The sequence below is a fragment of the Triticum dicoccoides genome, chromosome 3B, assembly GCF_002162155.2.
Source record: "Triticum dicoccoides isolate Atlit2015 ecotype Zavitan chromosome 3B, WEW_v2.0, whole genome shotgun sequence".
Taxonomy (NCBI): Eukaryota; Viridiplantae; Streptophyta; class Magnoliopsida; order Poales; family Poaceae; genus Triticum; species Triticum dicoccoides.
Window position 1 is genome coordinate 5,679,971 of NC_041385.1, and position 23,628 is coordinate 5,703,598.

Here is a 23,628-nt window from a genome sequence, read left to right on the forward strand (position 1 = left end):
GGAGGGGAATGGGGAGAAGATAGGGTTGGTCGGGGAGAGGGGAGGGGAATGGGGAAATTTTGGGAGGGGAGGGGAGGGGATCCCGCGTGTTAGTGGGAGAGGGAGTGGTGGGTCCCGCCTGGTAGTGGGAGAGGGAGTGGAGGGAGTGGAGGGAAATTTTGGGAGAGAGAAATTTTGGTGGAGGGAAAATTTTGGTGTGGGAGGGAAATCCTTTTGGGTTTGGGTGTAGAAAAAAATAGGGTTTTTTTGTAAACTTTGTAGAAATCATGGTTAAAATCATACCGAGTAGCTCAAGAAAACACCGGTATTGTAAGTTTAGTATTTGTGCTAGTTGGTAGGCCACATTTTATGATGTGACGCGGAGGTCTCCTATTTTTTTGAATTTTTTTGAATTTTTTACGGTGTTTTCAAAAACCGGCCGATTTCGTCGCGGCGGCCGTCCGTGGCTAGGGTTTGAGCCGTGCAAATCTGTTGTCGATTCTGTGATGAAATGCCTACCTGTGAAGATAAAAAGAATTTTTAGTGAAAATAACGGGCAAGCTATGGAGGACCCGCAGTTCAAATTCCAGTCGGTTCCAACTGAATCGGCCGAAGGTGGTCCGAATTGCCGGGAGTAGCTACGAGGGTCGGAAATGCATGCTTTTTGGCGACCGTCCGTAAAATAGGGTCTACTGACATGGAATGGCGCCGTTTGGGGTGCCCCTCCTTGTAGCCGCTTCACGAAAAACGCATGTCTTTTGCATTCAAAAAATGAAAAACGGTTTTTTTTTGTTAAACAAGTTGGAACCTCGCTTTGGCAGCATTGTTTGCCATCACAAGACGGAGGCATGCGCCCAATTTGGGCATATTATCAGAAACTATTCAACGGATGCGGCCATATCATTGCTAGTTTGGCTTGAAAGGCATGAATCTTCGTTCATGGTAGGTCGTTTTTGAGAACACTTTTTCAAGAAAACGCCGGTATTGCAAGTTTAGTATTTTTGCTAGTTGCTAGGCCACATTTGATGATGTGACACGGAGGTCTCCCATTTTTTTGAATTTTTTTGAATTTTTACGGTGTTTTCAAAAACCGGCCGATTTCGTCGCGGCTGCCATCCGTGGCTAGGGTTTGAGCCGTGCAAATCTGTTGTCGATTCTGTGATGAAATGCATACCTGTGAAGATAAAAAGTATTTGTAGTGAAAATAATAGGCAAGCTATGGAGGACCCGCAGTTCAAATTCCAGTCGGTTCCAGCTGAATCGGCCGAAGGTGGTCCGAATTGCCGGGAGTAGCTACGAGGGTCGGAAATGCATGCTTTTTGGCGACCGTCCGTAAAATAGGGTCTACTTTGAGATAGACATGGAATGGCGCCGTTTGGGTTGCCCCTCCTTGTAGCCGCTTCACGAAAAACGCCAGTAAGCTCTCTGCCTTGTCGTCCGCCACCACCGTAGCAAGGTCGTCATCCGCCACCACCATAGCAAGGTCGTCATCCGCCACCACCATAGCAGGGTCGTTGTCAGCCACCACCATAGCATGTTCGTCGTCAGCCAGAATAGGCTGCTCCTCATCATCCCCGCTCTGATCCTCGTCAGCCCCGCTCTGCTCCTCGTCGTCATCCCCGCTCTGCTCCTCGTCATCCCCGCTGCTGCTCCCATTGCCTGGCCAAATGCAACAAAGTGTGAACATGGTGTTGTCGTTGTGCAGGTAGAGGAAGCCAAAAGGACAGGAAGAAGAGAGGCAGAGAGCTTACTGGCATCATCGTCGTGCTGGTAGTACATGCGGCACATGGTGTTGTCGAACATCTTCACGGTGAACATGGCGTCGCCGTCGTAGCGGAAGACAAGGAAGTACCCGAGCTGTAGCTCATGGGCGCGGGCGAAATGCTCCCAGCCGGGCCCTAGGTACATGTGGCCTTCACCATCAAACACCACCAACACTTCCCACAGCCTGTGAAGCCCGCTGCCGGCCTCCCGCAGCTTCACTTTGTGGGGCTCACGGCCGGCGAGCATCTTCGCAAACTTGTCAGGCGGCCTCTGCAGCGAGGGTCAAGCAGTGGTTAATTGTGGCAATCAAGCACTAGACAGCAGAGTGATGATAAAGAAATGGGTGATGATAAACATACCTGCCTACTGCAAGATTTCTCAATTATGATCTCGAAGAACTCGAAACCTTCCAAGCCAGCCATCTCACTTATCTGAAAAGCAGCATTGTAAATTAAACAACAGGACTGGACAGAAATAAGAAACAAGCACTTCAAAACAGTAGAATAATTACTACATGTGTTTGCCAGGGCAATGGCCTCAATTTGCTCCTACTATATCTTGGCAAAGGGGCAATGAGTAGAAGTGGCAAAAACATCAACAGACTTGAGCAACAACACCATTAACAGGTGACCACCACAGAAATCAACCACACAGACACACAGACATCAACAGCAGATGGCAAAAACAAGGACATTTCTGATGGCAAAAACATCAACATCACTCTGCTCCTCTTCTTCTACGCATTCCGTATTTTGCAAAGCACCAAAAACATCAACAGAAGAAGAGGAGTAGAGCAGAGTGGGCACTTTGTTTTCTTCTTCTACTCATTCCATATTTTGCTAGCACCAAAAACATAATCTATCTACTTTACCCAATTTGAACCATATCATATTTTTCTACTACCAATAGAACATCTGTTTAATTGCTGATTGAAATACAAATACAAATTCAAATCTGGCCTAATCCAATCCTGATCAGCAGAGACAAGAACAATCCAATCTCAACATCCTAATCCACTGATCAGCAGAGACAAGAACAATACAAATACAAATACCAATAGAACAACTGAACTAAAGAGCATCAGTACAGCAACAAATCTCTCACTGAAATAAATAGCCTAATCCAATCTCAACATCCTAATCAATCAACATCAACAAACATCCTAATCCAATCCTAATGAAACCCTAATCCAATCTAGGCACAGGAAAGAACCCCAAACCCTAGAAAAATAACAGCATATGAACCTAATCCAATCTAGGCGCAATGTTGAACCTAATCCAACGGAGAGCAGAAGTTTGAGAAGCCGCCGGAGTGGGCTTACCTACGCTGGAGTCCGAGAAGAAGTGGTCGCCGGAGGCGCAGGGGAAGCCGCGCAGGAGGCGTCGGACCAGCAAAGGCGTCGGGGAGAAGGGGAGGCTGTCGCCGTCGCCATTGATGGAGGAGAAGGGGAGGCTGTCGCTGTCGCCGTTGATGGAGGAGAAGGGGAGGTTGTCGCTGTCGCCGTCGCCGTCGCCAGATTCGAAGGGGAGGAGAAGTGGACTCGAAGGGGAGGAGAAGTGGACAACCAGTTCTATGGAGAGGGGGAGTGGGCCCACTTGTCAGCGAGTTCTATTTGATATAGAAAAAAGTTCCTGTACTCTATCAACAGCCTCATCCTAGCTCAGTGGTAGAAACATAGTAATATAAGCACATGGTTTAACAATTTGAAAAGAGATGGCATAGAGTAGATGATCAGTAGCCTCTTCCTAGCCCAGTGGTACAAACACAGTGATGCGAGCGCACGGTCGTGGGTTCGAGTCCCCGCTCGCGCATATTTTTTTGCTCATAGTGAAATGATGCAAAATTCAGTTGCTCTGACCAAAACATCTTCAGTTCAAAAAAACATGAATTAAACATCTTCAGTTCTGAAACTTCACATAACAACCAAAAACTACATCAGGATCATCTGCTACAACCATAAGTCTCATTGATATCCAAAATGCACAACCATCAGGATCACATCCAAAATGTGTTTTGCATCCAAAATGCTTACAAAATACTACAACCATCAGGATCACATCAAATGCTTACACAAGGAAATCAAATGTTTTGCTTTTTTCATCAACATTTTGTCACAGGATCACACCACTACAGCCATCAGGATCTTCAAGCATTTTGCTACCTGGAGATAATTGTAGTACATCAGGATCACCATGCATATGCACAAGAAGGATCACTACAGAGAGTTAGAAGGATCACCAAGGAGACCAAATTTACCTTCATGTCCATTCGCTACTCATCGTCGTCGATACGAAAACAAGGAACTCTATGCCCACTCCTGTTTTCCTCGTCATCACTCGCAGCATAGTATGATCAGTCCGGTTTTCCTCATCCTCGCTTTGATGTCCATCCTCTACCACCTTTCTTCTTTTCTTGATGCCTTCAACTGTTGCAGCACCAATGATCACACGTTCCCGGTCCCTTCGCACTCTGCTTTGCACCGGAACTTCCATAGAGTCATCATCAGCTTGCAACGGAACTTCCGTAGAGTCATCATCTTGGTATGTTAGTCCACCATCACCGGGGCCCTTTTCCACTTCAGTTTCAGTCACACTCCACAAGTGTCTGTGCTGAAAGTTTTGCACAACTCGCCATTTTCTGTGCATAAGAGTGTCTGGCAGCTAAAACACCATTGTTGCTTGTGTTGTTAGAATAAAGGGATCACTCTTATACCAGCACCTTGCAGTGTTGATGCTTTGGAAGTGGCCATCATATTTGACAAAAGAGTCTCTCCTCTTCTTGCTACCAAGCTCAAACCAGTCACAGCGAAATAAGACAACCGAGCGATTGATGCCTCCGCTAGAGTTGTACTGCAACTCTACGATGCTTCGAACCTGACCATATAAGTCAATGATCTCACCATCATGTGACCCCTCAGTGACGATTCCACTATTCTGTGTCTTCCTTTTTTCCTCGCGGTCAACGGTGTGGTACCGGACACCGTCAGCAATGCATGCTGAATACACTCTCACTCACTTATCCGGTAAGCATGCCAAAGCAAATAGATCATCACTGACCTTCTTCTCCTCATGCAACTTTCCAATCTGCACAAATAAACCATTTAGCAAACAATGGTATTTAACAATGGGTGAATAACACAGAAAACATAAAACATGTGGCTAAAGATCTCACATGATTCTTAAACCAATTAGCAAACGCCTTGGCAACCCTTTTATCAACATTGACATTGCTTTCTTCCTGATTTAACTCTTCCTTGCATTTCCTACAATGCCAACAAAACATGTGAATTAAAACATTTGGCTGGTGCCAACCCAAGCAATATATATATATATATATATATATATATATATATATATATATATATATATATATATATATATATATATATATATAATGAGTGCAGAAGATATAACGTACTCAATATATGGTAGAACCTCGGCGCAATTGCTGAGCACAAACCAAACCATCTTGTCATACTCATCACCAGCCTCCAAGTATTGTGAGGCTCCAAGAAAGTTCACACCATCGTTGAAAACAGAGACATCACCACTTTGCGAATCAGAGCGCTCTCTATTTCTGCCCGGCCGGTTCCATCTTGTTTCCACATCACCAAAGTATCTAGAGCAAAAAGTCAAGCACTCGTCAACGACATATGCTTTAGCAATAGAACCTTCTGGTCTTGCTGTGTTTCGCACATAACGCTTACAAGTAAGTAGCCTTCTTTCGATTGGGTACATCCAACCGTATTGCACAGGGCCTCTAAGCATTGCCTCTTTGGGTAAGTGCACCGCCGAATGGACCATCACGGTGAAGAAAGCTGGAGGGAAAATCTTCTCGAGCTTGCAAAGAATAATTGGGATTTCTTTTTCAAGTCTTTCCAAGACAGTTAACTTGAGGGTTTTGCAGCACAGTTCTCTAAAGAAATTTCCAAGCTCAGCAACCGCTTCATATATATCCTTGTGCATGATTCCTCGGAGGCCCGCCGGTAAAATCCTTTGGAGGAGGATGTGACAATCATGGGTTTTCAGTACTGAAAGCTTGAATCCATCAGAAGTAACACACTTTGCTAGGTTAGCAGCATAACCATCTGGAAATTTCACCGCTCTTAGGAATTCACAGAATGCAAGCTTTTGTTCTTTATTCATTTTATACCATGCTCGTGGAATATCAAATGAATCTTCATCTTCATTGTGCTGTAGATGCAAATCTTCTCTTATGCCCATGTCCTCCAAATCAAGCCTAGAACTAACCGTGTCCTTTGTCTTCCCTTCAATATTCAGAAACGTCCCTAGCAGATTCTTGCATATGTTTTTCTCAATGTGCATTACATCGAGATTATGCCTTAATTTCAGATCAGCCCAGTATGGCAGGTTCCACAAACAAGACCTCTGGTCCCAACATTGACCTTCCTCACGCTTTCTTTTCTTCGCCAGCTTTCCTGGTCTCACATCTTTCACCTTTTCAAGTTGCTGCTCTAGCTCTTCTTTAGTGAATTCAGCTGGCTTGTCACGGGTTTCATTCTCACCATTAAAATCTTTGCTTCTTCGCCAGCGATGGTTTCGGGGAAGAAAGCGGCGGTGCCCAATATAGCATATCTTGCTCCTTATTCTCTTTGAGCAAGGGTCTTTGTCACAATGGACACAAGCCTGATAACCCGTTGTGATCCTCCCAGACAGAGTGTGCAGAGCCGAGAAATCATGGATGGACCATATGATTGCAGCACGTAGATTGAACTTTTCTTCTGGACTCAAGGCATCGTATGTAGGTACACCAGTCCAGAGCTGGAGCAGTTCTTCTACGAGGGGCTCCATAAAGACATCAAAATCCTTTCCTGGAGAATCTGGACACGGGATAAGAAATGACATCATGAAGTTGGACTGATCCATGCATGCCCATGGTGGCAGGTTGTACGGCACCACAAAAACTGGCCACATGCTATAAGACGTGCTCATGTTCCCAAACGGATTAAACCCATCTGTGGCAATGCCAAGTTTTATGTTCCTTGGATCTGCAGCAAAATCAAAATGTATACGGTCAAACTCTTTCCATGCCTCTCCATCCGCTGGATGGCTCAGCTCATTGTCCACAGGTTGCCGCTTCAGCTTGTGCCACTGTACCTCACGTGATGATTTCTTCGAGATGAACATCCGCTACAGCCTTAGTATCAAGGGAAAGTGCCTCAGTACCTTCTCCGGTATTGACTTCTTCCCATCAGCATCTTTCCACCTAGATGCATTGCATTTTGGACAGTTGTCATGCTTTGCTAAATCCTTCCGAAACAAGACACAGTTATTTGGGCACACATGTATTGACACATAACCTAACCCCAGCCTGCGGGTTATGCTTAATGCTTCATCATGAGATCTGGGAACACAACTATCAGGGAATTGCAAGCTCAAAAGACAGAGTATTGCGTTGAATGCGGCATTGCTAATCCGATAGAAAGACTTGATGTGGAGTAACTTCACGGTGAAGGTAAATCTTGAAAATTTACCCCCTTCATGAGCTGCGCGCTTTGCCTCCTCTAACACCTCAGCAAACAATGATTTCTGTCCATCAGCACGATCTTCAGCATTGTACAAATCCTTCAGTAGGTCAGGAATCCTATCATCTTCATGCCCATCCTCTTCCTCCAAAACAGCATTATCTCGCAAAACCTCATCACCACCACCCATCATATGAGGGGCCTCTGTATCGGCTTCAAAATGTTGAGGTTGTCTGTCTAAAGGTTCTCCATGATATATCCATCTATCATATGTGCTGGACATCCCATTAAGAAGCAGATGATCTTCCACTCTTCCTTGAGCCATTCTTGGACGGTTGAGGCATTCACAACATGGGCAAAGAATGTGAGAATCGTTGGCAAAATTTGCCCAAACAAATGCCATGAAATCATCAACTCCTTTCATATGTTCTTTCGAAAACTTTCTAACTTCTTTTCTAATCCAGCTTCTGTCCATCTGCCAAAGACAACAAAATGTTGCAACTTAACAAATCAATTTCAGTGCATCAAAATTAATTAATGAAAATGTATGGAAGTAATGGAAGCTAAAATTCCAGAAAATAAGGTAGGCACCCAAGTTTATATGCTAACTGCCTAAGCACAACATTCAGTTATTTCCACTTTCTCACTACTTTAGTCCAGTTCACATGGTTTACTGATTTCACATGGGAGCAATAAAAAGTAGTTCAAATGGAAATACAGATTTCACATGGGAGAAAAGAAAAGCTAACTAAAACATGATGGTTCACAAAAAACAGAGGTGGTTAAACAACCAACAATAACAATATATGCTGCCACTAAGAACTATTTTGGTTAAACCACCAACAATAACACCACTGTCAATTTACATGAATGCCATTTCCAAGATTGCATCAAATCTACATCAATGAGAATTTTCCTAGTTTACATCTAATCTACATCAATATTCAGGTCCTTTCACAGATTTGAGGCTGAAATTTTAGAGGTGTAACATCAAATCTACATCAACCCCAGGATCCTGTTTTAGGGAAAGACCAACTCGAGCTCTGTTCTATTGATTGCTGACAACATAATTTACCAGTAACAATTGACTGAATTCCAAAAGAATTCTTAACAATTTCATCAACAACAATTCTCCTAATAATTTCATCAACAGAAATTCTCTTCACAATTTCTACCAAATTCATCAATGACATTTCCAAGAGATTTTTCCAAGCTTACAACAAACCTACATCAAATCACTCTATGTGTGTGTGGAGATTCTCCTAACAAATCTACATCAAATCATTGACATCAACAGAGAGGAGAGGGGGAAGAGGAGGGGGAAGGAGAGGGTGCATACGTGGGCGAGGTCTGCTTGCGGCGGTGGCGACTCCCCCATGCTCGGCGGCGGTGAGTCCCCCATGCGTGGGAGAGGCGAGTGGCGAGGTGGCCGTTCCTGTCGTGGGCCCCGCCCCCGCCTCCGCCCCTGCTGGTTGCTTCTGCCGCGAGGCCATGGGCGAGGTCACCTGCAGCTAGGTCGTGGGCAAGTCGAGTTGCTTCGGCTGCCGGCCCCGCCCGCCGCCCGCCGCCCGCCGCCCATCGGCCCACCTGGTTGCTTCCGCCGTCGCCCGCCGCCACCTGGTCGGAAGACCTAGAAAAACGCTAAGTGTTGCTCTGCTCGATGCCACCCACCGCCACCTGGTCGGAAGGCCCCACTTGTCAATGATACAAGAGAGCCCTAGTTTTATATAATGTATAGATAAATTCCCATACCTGAGCAACTGTCCCTCTCTAGCCCAGCGGTAGCGAGCGAGCGAAGCTAGCGCGAGGTCGTGGGTTCGAGTCCCGCCTCGCGCCTCTTTTTTGGGCGAATTAAGCACTCGGCCCCACCTGTCAAGTGGGTCCTGCATGTCAGTGTGTGCCCCGTCTGTTGTTGAATATTAACATTTTAAACAAAAATGACACCTAGACAGTGACACATAAGCGAGGTTGGTGAGGTGGCTGCCTAATCATCCTAATTCATTCAAACTCAAGTGTAGTGACCATGTTGTATTGGTCGTTATCAGCTAGGCGTGAGGCAGTGGACAGTGCTTCCCGCTTTACGACCATTTCCTCTAATGGCATTATGACCTTTCTGACCAAAATGGTCTTTATGGTTTAGGGTTTAGAGCCCCCCAGACAGCTTTTGACCAATTGGTCTAAAATGGTCATAAATTTATGACCAATTCTTCGAGGGTCACTGACAGAAGGTCATAAGTTGACATATTTCTTGTAGTGAATTGTCACATAAAAAAATACCACAGAGTGCGGCAACATTATCATTTACCAATTACATATGAGTAAACTTGGAAATATTTTCAGCGGAAGTGATACAATATTAATGCCCAATTGATTTGTTATGTCTACATATGCAATGATTCAATTTGAAGATGTCAGACATCTTCGACAAAAAGTATCTGAAATTCAGAATCACCTGCAAGAGCCCGCCATTGGTAGCCCGCTTCCTGGCCATCCCATCCCGCACTGCCAACGGCACAGAGAAGAATCCATCCACCAATCCTCGGCAAAGCCCCCTCACCCAGTACAACTGTGTCCTCCCTCTACCTCTTGAATACCACCTCATGTTGTTGATGCCGCCCTCCATCGGCACAGGAGAGCATCAACACCTGATGGTGCCATTGTTGGCTCCTCGTTCCCCCTCCATCAGCACCAGAGAGCAGCTCCTGCCTCTTCTCCTTGAATGGGAGCCTCTGCATCCAGCGTCCTAGACTTGGCCTGGATCAGCTTCATGGGCGCGGCGGCAAAGAGGCGGAGGAGTTCCTGGGCGGGGGAGGCGCTGAACGTGGCGAAGAGGAGGACCGCCAGGAGTGGGCGCGCGTCGACCACCTTGCAGTCGCCGGGGATCTGGAGGTCGGCTAGCGGAGATCATCACCTCTGTTTTCTATTAGGCAGCGGAGGTGTTGGGGATGAGGAAGCTGAGATCGCCGGAGGATGGTCCGATCCCCATGGAGACCTGGAGACCCGGACCAGCGCCGCAGCCTGAGTTCGACATCCTCGTCCTCCCGATGGGTTGGGGACGACGGGGGCGTTGTGTCCGTCCGGGTCGTTTGAAACAGCGATTACGATTCTCTTTTTTATTACTGTGCGATACGAAAGACTTACCTCTGGAGTGCGGGTTAATTGCACAAAATAGTAGGGTCTTTTTTGTAAAAACGCTGTGATGGTGAACCCGACAAACTCAATCCGTGCTTTCTTATTAGGGAAAGTTATAAGAAATATTGGATCCAATAAGTACCAGAGGGGGCCCACTAGATGGGCACAACCCACCTGCGCGCGCCAGGGAGCCCAGGTGCGCCCTGGTGGGTTATGTCCTCCTCGTTCCACCTCCGGTGCCTCTCTTCTGGTATATAAGTCATTATGACCTAAAATAATAAGGATAGCACTTTCGGGACGGAGCGCCACCGTCTCGAGGAGGAACATAGGCAGGAGCATTTTTGCCGTACGGTGGAGGGATTCCGCCGGGGGAACTTCCCTCCTGGAGGGGGAAATCAGCGTCATCATCATCACCGACAACTCTACCATCTTTGGGAGGGCAATCTCCATCAACATTTTCAACAGCACCATCTCCTCTCATATCCTAGTTCATCTCCTGTGTTCAACCTTTGTACCGGAACTATAGATTGGTACTTGTGGGTGGCTAGTAGTGTTGATTACATCTTGTAGTTGATTACTATATGGTTTATTTGGTGGAAGATTATATGTTCAGATCCATTATGCTATTTAATAACCCTCTGATATGAACATGTTTATCACTTGTGAGTAGTTACTTTTGTTCTTAAGGTCACTGGAGAAAACATGTTGCAAGTAATCATGTGAATTTTATATGTGTTCGATATTTTGATGGTATGTATGTTGTAATTCCCTTAGTGGTGTCATGTGAATGTTGACTACATGACATTTCACCATATTTTGGCCAAAGGGAATGCATTGTGGAGTAGTAATTTGATGATGGGTTGCGAGAGTGACAGAAGCTTGAACTCTAGTTTATGCGCTATTCCGTACGGGACTGAATTGGATCCGAAAGTTTAATGCTATGGTTAGAATTTATTCTTAATACTTTTCTTGTAGTTGTGGATGCTTGCGAGGGGATTAATCATAAGTAGGAGGTTTGTTCAAGTAAAAACAACACCTAAGCGTCGATCCACCTACATATCAAATTATCAAAGTAGTGAACACAAATAAAACTAACATGATGAAAGTGACTAGATGAAATTCCCGTGTACCCTCAAGAACGCTTTGCTTATCATAAGAGACCATTTTGACCTATCCTATTCCTAAAAGGATTGGGCTACCTTGCTGCACTATGTTACCGTTATCGTTGCTTGCTCGTTACAAATTATCTTGCTATCAAACTACTCGTTACTTATAAATTCAGTGCTTGCAGAGAATACCTTGCTGAAAACCACTTGTCATTTGCTTCTGCTCCTCGTTGGGTTCGAGACTCTTATTTATCGAAAGGATGACGATTGATCCCCTATACTTTTGGGTCATCAAGGCTCTTTTTTGGCGTTGTTGCTGGGGAGTGAAGTGCTCTTGGTAAGTGGAAATTGGTAAGGAAAATTTATTACTACATGCTGAATTTTATTGTCACTTGTTACTATGGAGAACAATCCTTTGAGGGGTTTGTTCGGGGTATCTTCGCCTCGACCAGAACCACAATTAGTTTCCCCTCAACCCACTACACCTAGTGAAAATACTAAATGTGAAATTCCTTCGGGTTTGATAGAACAACTACTAGCTAATCCATATGCAGGAGATGGAATCGAACATCCTCATGTGCACTTGATATATGTAGATGAAATTTGTGGATTGTTTAAGATTGCAGGTTTACCCAGAGATGAAGCTAAGAACAAGGTTTTCGCTTTATCTTTGAAGGGAAAAGCATTGGCATGGTATAGTCTATGCGATGATATTGGATCTTGGAATTAGAATCGATTGAAATTGGAGTTTCACCAAAATTTTATCCTATGCATCTTGTTCATCGTGATGGAAATTATATATATAATTTTTAGCCTCGTTAAGGAGAAAGTATCGCTCTATCTTGGGGGAGGCTTAAGTCAGTGTTATATTCATGCCCCAACCATCAGCTCTCAAGGGAATTTATTACTCAGAATTTTACGCTCGACTTTCTCATAATGATCGATCCATGCTCGATACTGTTGGGGAACGTAGTAATTTCAAAAAAATTCCTACGCACACGCAAGATCATGCTGATGCATAGCAATGAGAGGGGAGAGTGTTGTCTACGTACCCTTGTAGACCGTAAGCGGAAGCGTTATGACAACGCGGTTGACGTAGTCGTACGTCTTCACGATTCAACCGATCCAAGTACCGAACGTACGGCACCTCCGAGTTCAGCACACGTTCAGCTCGATGACGATCCCCGGGCTCCGATCCAACAAAGCGTCGGGGATGAGTTCCGTCAGCACGACAGCGTGGTGACGATGATGATGTTCTACCGGCGCAGGGCTTCGCCTAAACTCCACGACGATATGACCGAGGTGGAATATGGTGGAGGGGGGCACCGCACACGGCTAAGGAACGATCCGTATATCAACTTGTGTGTCATGGGGTGCCCCCCTGCCCCCGTATATAAAGGAGCAAGGGAGGAGGAGGCCGGCCCTAGGAGGAGGGCGCGCCAAGGGGAGTCCTACTCCCACTGGGAGTAGGATTCCTTCTTTCGTAGTCCAACTAGGAGAAGGGGAGAAAGAAGGGAAGTGGAGAAAGAAGGGAGAGGGGGGCCGCGCCCCAAACCCTTTGTCCAATTCAGACTGGGCTTGGGAGGGGCGCGCGCCACCTCCTGGCTCCTTCCCACTAAGGCCCATTAAGGCCCAATACTCTTCCCCGTATTCCCGTAACTCCCCGGTACTCCGAAAAATACCCGAATCACTCGGAACCTTTCCGAACTCCGAATATAGTCATCCAATATATCGATCTTTACGTCTCGACCATTTCGAGACTCCTCGTCATGTCCCCGATCTCATCCGGGACTCCCGAACTCCTTCGGTACATCAAACTCATAAACTCATAATAAAACTATCATCGAAACCTTAAGCGTGCGGACCCTACGGGTTCGAGAACTATGTAGACATGACCGAAACACGTTTCCGGTCAATAACCAATAGCGGGACCTGGATGCCCATATTGGCTCCCACATATTCTACGAAGATCTTTATCGGTCAAACCGCATAACAACATACGTTGTTCCCTTTGTCATCGGTATGTTACTTGCCCGAGATTCGATCGTCGGTATCTCAATACCTAGTTCAATCTTGTTACCGACAAGTCTCTTTACTCGTTCCGTAATACTTCATCCCGTAACTAACTCATTAGTTACAATGCTTGCAAGGCTTAAGTGATGTGTATTACCGAGAGGGCCCAGAGATACCTCTCCGACAATCGGAGTGACAAAACCTAATCTCGAAATACGCCAACCCAACATGTACCTTCGGAGACACCTGTAGAGCACCTTTATAATCACCCAGTTACGTTGTGACGTTTGGTAGCACACAAAGTGTTCCTCCGGTAAACGGGAGTTGCATAATCTCATAGTTGTAGGAACATTGTATAAGTCATGAAGAAAGCAATAGCAACATACTAAATGATCAAGTGCTAGGCTAACGGAATGGGTCAAGTCAATCACATCATTCTTCTAATGATGTGATCCCGTTAATCAAATGACAACTCATGTCCATGGTTAGGAAACTTAACCATCTTTGATTAACGAGCTAGTTAAGTAGAGGCATACTAGTGACACTATGTTTGTCTATGTATTCACACATGTATTATGTTTCCGGTAATACAATTCTAGCATGAATAATAAACATTTATCACGGTATAAGGAAATAAATAATAACTTTATTATTGCCTCTAGGGCATATTTCCTTCAGATACTTCCTGTACTGGTTCCTTTATGAAGAAGACTATTGAATTCCGATGGGATCTTCTAGAAAGAATTAAAGCAACTTTGAAGATTGGGAACTCGACGAAGGTAAAGAGTCGGGTATTAAGCTTAAGTTTGATTGTGTTAAATCTTTTATGAATACCAATGTTTTTCAAAAGTTTAGCACTAAATATGGACTAGACTCTAAGATAGTAGCCTCCTTTTGTGAATCATTTGCTACTCATGTTGATCTCCCTAAGGAGAAGTGGTTTAAATATCACCCACCTATTAAAGAAGAAATTGAAGAACTGGTAATAGCTAAAGATGAAACTATTGTTTATAATGTTGATCCAGTTGTTCCTACTGCTTATATTGAAAAAACCACCTTCCCTATTAGGATGAAAGAACATGCTAAAGTTTCAACTGTGGTCAATAAAAGTTATATTAGAACACGTAAACTAGCTGAACAAATCAAGGTAGAACCTAGTGTTTCTATGGTTAAGGATCTCCTGGTTGAAAATATAGATGGGCATGTTATTTACTTCTATTATGAAGGTGCTAGAATTGCCAAACCCGGTGAAAAAGATAAACATAGACCTATTGTTGGCATGCCTGTTGTCTCAGTTAAGATAGGCGATCATTGTTATCACAGTTTATGTGACATAGGTGCTAGCGTGAGTGCTATTCCTTTTACTTTATATCAAGAAATTATGAATGACGTAGCACCCGCTGAAATAGAAGACATAGATGTTACCATTAAACTTGCTAATAGAGACACCATCACACCACTTGGGATTGTTAGAGATGTTGAAGTCTTGTGTGGGAAAATAAAGTATCCTACTGATTTTCTTGTTTCTGGTTCCCCACAAGATGACTTTCGTCCCATTATCTTTGGTAGACCTTTCTTGAACACCGTCAATGCTAAAATAGATTGTGAGAAACAAACTATCGGTGTTATTTTTGGTGATGAGTCTCATGATTTTCCAAGTTTAGTAGAAAGCGTCATAAAAAGGAATTGCCTACTAAGGATGATATTATTGGTCTTGCTTCTATTGTTGTACCTCCTAGTGATCCTCTAGAACAATATTTGCTAGACCATGAGAATGATATGCATATGCATGAAAGAAGTGAAATAGATAAGATCTTCTTTGAACAACGTCATTTGCTTAAACACAATTTTCCTATTTAAACTCTAGGAGGTCCTCCTCCACCTAAAGGTGATCCTGTGTTTGAATTAAAACAATTACCTGACACTTTGAAATATGCTTATCTTGATGAGAAAAAGATATATCCTGTTATTATTAGTGCTAACCTTTGAAACATGAAGAAGAAAGATAATTAAAAGTTCTAAGGAAGCACTGAGCTGCTATTGCATATACTCTTGATGATCCTAAGGGCATTTGTCCCACTCTATGTCAGCACAAGATTAATATGGAACCCGATGCTAAACCCGTTGTTGATCACCAACGTTGGTTAAATCCGAAGATGAAAGAAGTGGTACGAACGGAAATATTAAAACTTTTGGAAGAAGGTATAATCTATCCTATAGCTGATAGTAGATGGGTAAGTCACGTCCATTGTGTCCCTAAGAAAGGAGGTTTTTTTTACAGAAAGACTGTAAGAGAACCCCCTACAGTATAATTGGTGCAACAAACCCAAATTGCAAGTACCATGCCTTGAACCTGGGTGGGCGGGAAGGCATCAGCCCCTTCCCACCACTAGGCTAGGCCTTAGTCTGCAAGAAGAAAGGAGGTATTACTATTGTTCCTAATGATAAGAATGAGCTTATTCCACAAAGAATTGTTACAGGCTATAGAATGGTTATTGATTTTAGAAAATTAAGGAAAGAAACTAGAAAATATCATTACCCTCTGCCTTTTATTGATCAAATGTTAGAAAGATTATCTAAGCACACACATTTTTGCTTCCTTGATGGATATTCTGGTTTTTCACAAATACCTGTTTCTCAACCCGATCAAGAAAAGACCACTTTTCCCTGTCCTTTTGGAACTTATGTTTATAGACGTATGCCTTTTGGTTTATGCAATGCACCTACTACCTTTCAAAGATGTATGGCTGCTATATTCTCTGACTTTTGTGAAAAGATTGTTGAGGTTTTCATGGATGACTTTTCTTTTTATGGGAAGTGTTTTAGTGATTGTTAAGCAATCTTGATAGAGTTTTGCAGAGATGCGAGCAAACAAATCTTGTCTTGAATTGGGAGAAGTGCCACTTTATGGTTAACGAAGGTATTGTTTTGGGCCATTAAATTTCTGTAAGAGGTATTGAGGTGGACAAAGCTAAGGCTGATGCAATTGAGAAAATGCCATGTCCTAAAGATATCAAAGGTATTCATAGTTTCTTTGGTCATGCTGGTTTCTATAGGAGATTTATCAAAAACTTTTCTAAAATTTCTAGGCATCTTACAAATCTTTTGCAAAAGGAAATTCCTTTTGTTTTTGATGATGATTGTTTAGAAGCCTTCGAAACACTCAAGAAAGCCTTAAATTCTACACCTATTGTTCCACCACCTGATTGGAACTTGCGTTTTGAAATTATGTGTGATGCTAGTGATTATGATGTTGGTGTTGTTCTAGGACAAAGAGTTGATCAGAAACTGAATGTTATTCATTATTCTAGTAAAACTCTAGATACTGCACAAAAAAATTATGCTACTACTGAAAAAGAATTTCTAGAAGTGGTGTTTGCTTGTGATAAATTTAGATCCGATTCATAAGTAATTGTTCACACTGATCATGCTGCAATAAAGTATCTTATGGAAAAGAAAGTTGCCAAACCTAGGCTTATTCGATGGGTTCTCTTGCTACAAGAATTTGATTTGCATATCACTGCCGTAACTGATAACCTGTCTAGGTTGGAGAATGTTCTTGATGACCCACTGCCTATTGATAATAGTTTTCCTGATGAGCAATTAATTGCAATAAATTTTTCTAATAGTACACCTTGGTATACTGACTATGCTAATTATATTGTTGCTAAATACTTACCCCCTAGCTTTACCTACCAACAAAAGAAAAAAATCTTCTGTGATTTAAGACACTACTTTTGGGATGACCCACATCTTTATAAAGGAGTAGATGGTATTATTACATGTTGTGTACCTGAGCATGAACATGGACAAATCCTACGAAAATGTCACTCTAAATCTTATGGAGGACATCATGCGGGAGACAGAACTACTCACAAGGTTTTGCAATCTGGGTTTTATTGGCCTACTCTTTTCAAGGATTCTCGTAAGTTCGTTTTATCTTGTGATGAATGTCAAAGAATAGGTAATATCGGTAAACATCAATGAATGCCTATGAATTATTCACTTGCTGTTGAACCATTTGATGTTTGGGGATTTGATTGCATGGGACCTTTTCCTTCCTCTAATGGGTATACTCATATTTTGGTTGTTGTTGATTATGTTACTAAGAGGGTAGAACCTATTCCAACTAGTTGTGCTGATCACAACACCTCTATTAAAATGCTTAAAGAAGTTATTTTCCCGAGGTTTGGAGTCCCTAGATATTTAATGATTGATGGTGGTTCACACTTTATTCATGGTGCTTTCCGTAAAATGCTTGCCAAGTATGATGTTAACCATAGAATTGCATCACCCTATCATTCTCAGTCTAGTGGTCAAGTTGAACTTAGTAATAGAGAAATAAAATTAGTTTTACAAAAGACTGTCAATAGGTCCCGAAAGAATTGCTCTAAGAAATTAGATGATGCACTTTGGGCTTATAGAACAACATATAAAAATCCTATGGGTATGTCTCCTTATAAAATGGTCTATGGAAAAGCTTGTCATTTACCTCTTGAGTTAGAACATAAAGCTTATTGGGCAATTAAAGAACTCAACTATGATTTCAAACTTGCTGGTGAGAAGAGGTTATTTTATATTAGCTCATTAGATGAATGGAGAACTCAAGCTTATGAAAATGCCAAGTTATTTAAAGAAAAATTTAAAAGATGGCATGATAAAAGAATACAAAAGCGTGAGTTCATGCTTGGAGAATATGTTCTTTTGTACAACTCTCGTTTCAGATTCTTTGCAGGAAAACTCCTCTCCAAATGGGAAGGACCCTATGTTATCGAGGAGGTTTGTCGATCTGGAGCTATCAAAATAAATAATGCCGAAGGTACTAACCCGAAGGTTGTTAATGGGTAATGAATAAAACATTATATCTCAGGTACGCCTATTAATGTTGAAAGCAATATTATGCAAACTATGACACCGGAAGAACACATAAAAGAAACCTACTGGAACACTCCAGGATCGTAAAAATGAGGAGGTATGTGATACGGTAGGTAAACGGACCCAAAAAACCCCGCATAAATATATTTTTTCAGTTTTGGAATATTTAAAAAATTAGGAAAATAAGAAACTACCAGGAAGGTGACCCAGGTGGGCACAAGACACCAGTGCCAGGTGCACCCAGGTGGGTTGTGCCCACCTCAGGTACCTTCCGGACTCCGTTTGTCTTCCGTTTGCTTGTTTCCCAAGATAAAAAAATCTTTATATACCCCCCGAACCTATTGACCACCTTATCACGGAGAAATCTTCTGTTTTCTTTTCTCGCTATTTTCGGTCAGATCTTTTAAGCCAGACATCATGTCTTCTCCCTCCTCCAACAACATAGAAGAGGATGCTTGGTTGATGAAGATCGGGCTAAAGAGAGAGGAGCCCGAAGAACCTCTCGAAAGGAGCAAGAGCAAGGAGGCTATCGGAGATCAAGTGTCGGAGGTCGGGCAAGCCCTGCCTGCAGTGGAGGAAGAAGCGGATATCCTTAAACCTTACTATGCTCATCTCACCCCTACTGAGATTGAAGCCTTTCGGATCATCGAAACGGTCTGTGTGCAAAATAAATATCTCACTCGTGAAAATATCCTGATGCAAGAGCACATTACCTTCCTCCGGGGCGTCATCCGTAGATTGGGGTATCTTCTGAGCAATAAGGATAAGATTGCTACTTCATCACCACCACCTCCTTTTGCATCACCAAAAGAAAAATGAGTATCGGGTATGGGCACTCCCCTTGGCTTGTGCCAAGCTTGGCGGAGGTGCCCCTGTATCGTATCACCTCCACTATCTTCTGCCTTTATTTACCTTAGTTCAATCCATAGTTATCTTTTTCTTTAGATGAATAAAAGTTTAGTTTGATCCTTTCTTTTCGAGAGTTTGCTTAGTGATCTATCCTTGTAACCGTGTGCGAGAGATATACTAGAGTTTAGTTTGAGTTTTGCTTTCTTTACTTTCATGATCAATAAAAAGAAAGGAAATAATTGAAAAAGATCATATGCTAATCTTATGGTAAGTAATGACACCACATAAGGAAAAGTATAAGTAAAAAAATTTATTGGAGATTGACAAACATAGCATTGGTCAATGATGCAATTCATGAAGAATTAATAAGTGAAGAGAAGATTTACATGCAAATACACTATCTTGGAAATCTTTTGTGATGGTGAGCCCCCATCAAAATAATATATGCCAAATTTGTTGGCAATTGACAAGGAAGACAAAGTAATGATTTATATTTGCTCATATTCACATAGAAGTTATATTTTCATAGATCTTTCAACATGTGGTGCTTGCCCCTATCTTTGCTAGCCAAAAATTCTGCACCAAGTAGAGATACTACCTGTGCATCCAAAAACCCTTAAATCCAAATCTTATTTTCAAGAGTCCACCATACCTACCTAAGGATCGATTAAGATCCTTCAAGTAAGTTGTCATCAGTGCAATTAGGCAATAAAAATTGCTTCTAAAAGTGTTAGATCATTTAGTGTAAGAGAACATTGAGCGTTGTACGAACTTGTGGTGGCAAAGAATAAAAGCGATAGACTACATAGTAAAGGTTGCCATCACAAGGGGCAATATAACGTGATCGAGCATACAAACAAAAAGCACATGGCAACCTCTGCTTCTCTCTACGAAGGGCCTATCTTTTACTTTTATGTATTTACTTTTATGCAAAGAGTCAAAGTTTTTCTCTCTATTCCTTTTTATTTTTCTCTTTTGGCAAGCATCATGTGGTGAGGAAAGATCTAGGCACATATATCCAGTTGGATGTCGGTAGCATGAGTTATTATTGTTGACATCACCCTTGAGGTGAATACATTGGGAGGTGAAACTATAAGCCCCTATCTTTCTATGTGTCCAGTTGAAACGTTTTGGTCATGTGTATGCGGTGAGTGTTAGCAATCGTAGAAGACTAATTGATGGTTGAGTATGTGGACTTGCCTAACGGCTCCGATACATGACCCTTCCTGAAAAGATGATGAATTTTAGTTGCAAAGTTGACTGAGAACATAGTTTGTTGGTTTCCAATAGAGTTTATGCTTTACACTTCCATGTGATGAATTGTTACTTATTCATGAGAAGTCTATGATAAAAGTTCTATGATAAAAGTTTTATGTTAAAGTTTGTTGCTTTTATAATAATCTACAGATGCTTCTATGTCCGTATTTTGTTTTTATCGACACCTCTCTCTCTCTCTCTAAGCATGTGGACATGTTTTTCGATTTTGGTTTTCGCTTGAGGACACGCGAGGTCTAAGCTTGGGGGAGTTGATATGTCCATTTTGCGTCATGTTTATTACTGTTATTTATATTATTTTTATGCATAATAATGCTTTTTGGAGTAATTATAATGCCTTTTCTCTCATAATATGCAAGATACACCCAAAAAGGGAGAATACCGGCAGCTGGAATTCTGGACCTGAAAAAGCTACGCCAAGCTACCTATTCTGCACAACTCCAAATGAGCTGAAACTTCACGGGGATTTTTTATGGAATTTTATAAGAAATATTGGAGCCAATAAGTACCAGAGGGGGCCCACCAGGTGGGCACAACCCACCTGGGCGCGCCAGGGAGCCCAGGCGCGCCCTGGTGGGTTGTGCTCTCCTCGGCCCACCTCTACTGCCCCTCTTCTGGTATATAAGTCATTTTGACCTCAAAAAATAAGTAGAGGACTTTCGGGACGGAGCGATTCCGCCGAGGGAACTTCCCTCCCGGAGGGGGAAATCATCGTCATCATTATCACCAACAACTCTACCATCTTGGGGAGGGCAATCTCCATCAACATCTTCAACAGCATCATCTTCTCTCAAACCCTAGGTCATCATTTGTGTTCAATCTTTGTACCAGAACTATAGATTGGTACTTGTGGGTGACTAGTAGTGTTGATTACATCTTGTAGTTGATTACTATATGGTTTATTTGGTGGAAGATTATATGTTCAGATCCATTATGCTATTTAATACCCCTCTGATCATGAACATGTTTATCATTTGTGAGTACTTACTTTTGTTCCTGAGGTCACGGGAGAAATGTTGCAAGTAACCATGTGAATTTTATATCTGTTCGATATTTCGATGGTATGTATGTTCTGATTCCCTTAATGGTGTCATGTGAACGTCGACTACATGACACTTCACCATATTTGGGCCTAAGGGAATGCATTATGGAGTAGTAATTAGATGATGGGTTGCGAGAGTGACAAAAGATTAAACCCTAGTTTATGCGCTATTTCGTAAGGGAGTGAATTGGACCTAAAAGTTTAATGCTATGGTTAGAATTTATTGTTAATACTTTTCTCGTAGTTGCAGATGCTTGCGAGGGGGTTAATCATAAGTAGGAGGTTTGTTCAAGTAAGAACAGCACCTAAGCACCGATCCACCCACATATAAAATTATCAAAGTAGTGAACACAAATCAAACTAACCTGATGAAAGTGACTAGATGAAATTCCCCTGTACCCTCAAGAACGCTTTGCTTATTATAAGAGATCGTTTTGGCATGTCCTTTTACTCAAAAAGATTGGGCTACCTTGCTGCACTTTTGTTACCATTATCGTTACTTGCTCGTCACAAATTATTTTGCTATCAAACTACTCGTTACTTATAATTTCAGTGCTTGCAGAGAATACCGTACTGAAAACCACTTGTCATTTCATTCTGCTCCTCGTTGGGTTCTACACTCTTACTTATCAACATGACTATGATTGATCCCCTATACTTCTGGGTCATCAGATGTGTCACTCCACATGAGGCTGACGTGTGGGTCCAACATGTCATATGGAGAAAATGGACAAAAATAAATAGATGGGGTCAAAAGTGGCAAAGAATTCACTAAATTGGGTAAGATTAAGGAAATCCTGGTAAATGGGATAATTCGTGTCACAAAACTAAAATTCGCGGTAAAAATGGAATTCAATCAAAAAATGATACTCATCAGATCGTTCAATCATCCAATCATCAAAGATGATGACTGCTCAAAACAAGAGATGATGACTTTATGCATACTCATCAAATCATCCAATCAATTAACAAGTGGGAGGGCTTGGAAAAATATAGAGGAAAGATGGTGACCGCTCAAAGAAAAAAAGCAAAGATGATGTCTTTATGTGGATACTTATCAGATCGTCCAATTTATTAAGAACTGGGAGGGATGGACAAAAAAGACATTATGACCGCTCAAAATAAAGAAGCAAAGATGATGTCTTTGAAGTTGTGGTTACTCATTATATCGTTCAATCAATTAAGAAGTGAGAGGAGCACTGAAAAAAAAAAGCAAAAATGATGACCGCTCAAAAAAAAGCAAAGATAATGTTGTGGATACTCATATCGTCCAATCAATTGAGAAATTGGTAGGGATGAAAAAAATACAAAGGTACTGTCAATGTGGACACTCGAAAAGTGGGTGTTAAAAGCAAAGATGCGGGGAGACTTTGACGTTGTCGTTGGGATTTCACATCGTGAAGAGTGTAGAGCGGGGCAATTCACGTGGTGCTCTGTGCTACCAAACCACTATAAGCTAATTAATGCATAGATAAAATAATAAGCCAATACAATTCTCTCATTCTAGCTCATTTCCGGTTTATAGGTCTTAATTCAAAAATCTCATCAACCAAATGAGATGATGAGTGGTGGAATAATTTTCATGATTTGTAAAAGCACTCAATGAATGTGCTCGTTTTCCTCAAAGAATTGTGTTTACCAATGCATTAATTGCAATGTATGCATGCATGAAGTTATGCATTGGTCAAGTTTCTTATAATCCTTGCATGCAATGAATTAATGCACCTTGAAATCTGAGCATGTGATGGGGAACAATCACCGAAATTTTTGAGATAAGCCCTATAAACCGGAAAGGAGTGAGTAGTTTATACTTCAAAATTATGAAATAATAAATGCTACCATTGTGGATAGATTTGTAGACCCAAATCCATCTTCAACAGCTAGCTATAGGCCTGTCTAACCAAGTGTTTTTTTTAACAATTTAATGCATTCAAAAAGGGCAAATAGTTTCTACAGTTTACTATACAAGAAAAGAGTTGAACCGATTTAGAGTATATGGGCCCAAAAACCTTACAAATACTAGCCAAATTGTTCTTCTCGGTTAAATTCATGATGTCAATAGTGCTATGCAATCAATGATTACATAACAGGTCTTATGTAATCATTGG